The sequence below is a fragment of the Ursus maritimus genome, unplaced genomic scaffold (assembly GCF_017311325.1).
Source record: "Ursus maritimus isolate PB19 unplaced genomic scaffold, ASM1731132v1 scaffold_22, whole genome shotgun sequence".
Taxonomy (NCBI): Eukaryota; Metazoa; Chordata; class Mammalia; order Carnivora; family Ursidae; genus Ursus; species Ursus maritimus.
This window is the reverse complement of record NW_024424675.1, coordinates 17,537,426-17,541,447: the sequence shown is the minus strand read 5'-3', so window position 1 is coordinate 17,541,447 and position 4,022 is coordinate 17,537,426.

Sequence of the window (4,022 nt, the reverse complement as noted above, 5' to 3'; positions counted from 1 at the left end):
CCCCCCCCCCCCCCCCCCCCCCCCCCCCCCGGCGTGCAGAGCTAGGGAAGACTGGCTGCTAGAAGGTTGTCGGAGAACAGGGAACATGGATCAACATGGGGTCTCCCAGGCCCTGGAGGCCCAAACGCTGTAGCAGGAAGATACCAAGGGTGCTGGAACATGAGGTAGAGGTAGAAAAAGTTACTTTTAATCATTTTTTGAAAGAAGGCCATTGTACACTCGTTTCGTGTTGAGTGTCAAATTGCTTCTGTACCAAGAACTCTCTCTCCCACTCTGCCTGCCCCCGGGAAAAACCACTTCCAACGATCTGAGATGTTGCCCCCAACCCCCAGCTTGACCAGTTCTCTTACGCTCCTGCTCTCATAGCTTTGCCCTGAGCTCTCGTATCCTACCTTTGTCACAGACAGAATTGATTCATCAAGTTTTTCAATCTGATTGGCATGTTTGTTCACATTTTTTTGAACTCGCTTTGTGGACTCACTTTTCTGGTAAGTTTTCTTTCACATTCCTTTGGTTTTTCTGTTCCTTGCTTTGTAATGTTGGCTTAATCTTTGGCTCTTTTTTTTTTTTTGATAACTCCTGTTTTCTACCTCTCTTTTTAAGAATTTGTGTTCAGGATGGCTCAGGGCTATGCCCCACACTCTTACACATCATCTTATTGAAGGTTCCTGCATGTAGTTATTTCCCCAATTTAAATAAAACGAAAGATCTCTTATAAATGAGAGGTTATATAAAGTTTATATGTACTGTAGAGAGAGTACCAATGAATACCAGTCTACCTACCTCTCAGCTTTAGGAATGCAGCACTACCTTACCTTTTGAAGGCTTCTGTGTACCCCCAACAACCGTATCTCCTCCTTCACCCTAAGGGTAACCACTATCCTGAATTTTATTGATCACTTGCTTTTCTTTATAGTATTTTGTACAAATGTCCATCTGCTCAAAAAATGTATTAAGTAGCTTTACATGTTCTTGAAAAAATATTTTTACAGCATGTGTCTTTTTGAGTCAACGATTGTCCAACGGTGTATAAAAATTCCAAAATTCAGTTGAAGGCAACAATAGGCGGTGATTTCTCAGACGTGCACGTAGGGGCTAGCTGAGTTGGACTGGGCTGGGCTCAGCTGGTTTGTGTTTTGGATCTAGGCCTGCTCCATGTAGCTCTCCTCCTCCTAGGACTGGCGTCTGTCCTAGGCATTCTCTTCACATGGCCAAAGGCAGATGCACGAGAGAACAAGCCCAACCAGGCAATCACAATTTTAGCATTAGCTCGTGTCACACTCACCAACGTCCCAGGGGCCAAAGGGAGTCTTATGGCTTAGCCTGAAATCCAGGGGTGAGGAATTCTTTGCCCACCATGAGGCCTTGGGGAGAGAATGGATCTGTAACATAACAGCAGAAAGTCACAACTGGAGTTTGTTAATCTATCGGAATGATACAATTCTATCAATAGGATTCCATCTAGGAACTATGTAGCTATACTTCATTCATTTTAGCTGATGGGTAATACTCGGCTGTAATGACTGTATTTTATGGTTCTATGATTCCGTGGACACTTGAGCTTTGCAAATGCAAACAACACTGCTTTGAGCACGCTCGTACATGTCTCCAGGGCAGGTGTCTGGAGGCTCGCTGAAGATTAAACTACTGTAGAGAAAAACTACCCAAAACTTTGAAATAAAGCAAAAAGACAATCACATGACCTTTAAATAGCATTGCAAGAACATTGTCATCAAGCCTCCTGAAGATCCTCTAACTCGGGGATGTGACTTATTAATGATTAGTTTCATAATGAAGTTTTACAGATGAAATCTTTTTGAGGGAGAGAGAGCACACAAGCAGGGGGAAGGTACGGGGGGGAGGGAGAGAATCTTAAGTAGGTTTAGTGGTCAGCTGGATGCAGGGCCAGATCTCATGACTCTGAGATCATGACTTGAGCCAAAATCAAGGGTCGTACGCTTAACTGACTGAGCCACCCAGGTGCCCCTATAGATGAAAATTTATAACTCAGTACGGGTAGAGGTGAACTTGTAGAAAACTGATAAGTTGTGATTTTTGTATTTGGTAAAGATGATAACCCTGAAATTTGCAGTTTAATTGTCATTTGGCACAATAATATTGTGTATTATATTTAGCAATTTTTCCTCCAATTATATAAATCTTAGTTTCTCATATCCTCATTATTAAATTAGTTTTGTCATTCTTCTGCTTCCTTCATTAAGGAATCAAATAAAACTTTAAATGCCACCTGTTTGTATGAGAATCCTGTTTTTAACCATTTGAGAAGGCCACTTTGCAGAACCCATGCCTGACACTGCCACCTCATATACTCCATTGGAGAGAAAATCATTGCCTGTTATTAGGCTCTGGTAGACTCTAAAAGGCTACAAAAGTAATGGCAGGTGTAATCCTGAGAGGAGTCAGAAAGGAGAACACCAACAAAGTGCCTTTTGCCCAACCAGCCTCCATTACTAGAGGAGATGGTATATTCTGGAAAGTGAACCAGGCATCAGTGGCATCTCACAGCACATGCAAATTGCCCATTCACCTGCCAGATATGGGGGTCTCAGATGCAGGGTCTGTGCCAGCATGTTGGGCTTCTTGGGGGCTTCAGGGCTAAGGATATCTGACCCCAGCTCACCAATGGATCAGCTAAGTTACAGGCTAACAGGTTACACCCCAGAGAAAACTCAAAACCACATGGGAAAGGGTCCTCTGCTCAGTGCAAGGAGGTGCAGAAGGTGACGTTTGCCCCAGAAACATCCCCCAAAATGCACCTTGTTACATTTTCACTGACCTGTGGGCACTTGCCACATGGAGGGACAACTGGATGAAGACATTTAATCTCCTATGGGGACAAACATTATGGCAGCGTAGTGCACAAGATCCCAAGACCCCCGTTTGTGACCCATGTGGACACCAAAGAGAAAGGAGCCCACATCGCTGGAATTCACCAGCTGCCAGGTAGCAGGTGCTATTAAAGGATGGCATAGACCCCTCTGAAAGGAGAAACTGATCAAGAGAACTGGGAACAGAGGCTCCCAGTGGAGCATACACTTCATAGAGGCAATTTGGTTCTAAATGAATTCTCTCAAATGGTACCTCCTATTTAAGTAGACTATTGGTCGGGTTGGGAGACCCAGAGGGCCCAGCCTGGTTGTAAGATTCCCAAACCACATAATTAACCCATCTTGCTCTATCACCCATGCTTACATTTTGGAAACTGGGCTACTGGAGTTTCAAGAGTAGCAAAAAAGAGGCAAGGGGTGGGTGACCCCAATTTGGCGTTTCTTTTGCTGGCTGGCCATACTTGCTGAATTTAGGCAATTCTGCATGTGATACTGATCAGGTATATGAGGTGAGAACTCCAAAGGTGGTCCTGATGTGACCCACCTATCAGGTGGTGAGAGAGATTTTCTAGAATAGAACAAAGTAGCTCAGGAAAAACTATTGAGCCACAAAAGAGCCAGTCTGAGCGTATGGTGTGGGGAAGCCACGAGGAGGCTTGCACACGTGATGGGGTGACAGCTGCAGGGACCGGTCACACTGATCACCTGGCTACGGAAGGAGCAGGGCAACCCCCGGTTGTGGGAAGAGAACACGTTAGACCCTGGGATGTCAGGGGCGGAGGCAGGTAGCATAATCTCGCATTGAGCATCGTCCACAGGGCATTTGTCCAACGTAACCCAGACTGCCACCATGACCTTCAACAGCTGGCCAAAACAGACTCTTCATCAGAAACGTCCCAATAGCCATGGACTCCAGGAAGAAATAGCCTCCACTTGAAACAACAGAACGAAATTAACTTTATGGACTCGGATATTATTGTTAGACTTTTTTTTTTGTACATTTTGCATCGCCTCTCTACTGATCGTTCTAAACACTCTAGCACAAGTAGTAACGGACCATCACACAGCCCTGGGCGTCCCGCTGGCCGGGGGGCGGTGCGTGTGGTTGCCAACGCCTGTGCTGTATCTGGGTGAATGTCATATTTAACTGACTTAGCCCAGATGGAGAATCTG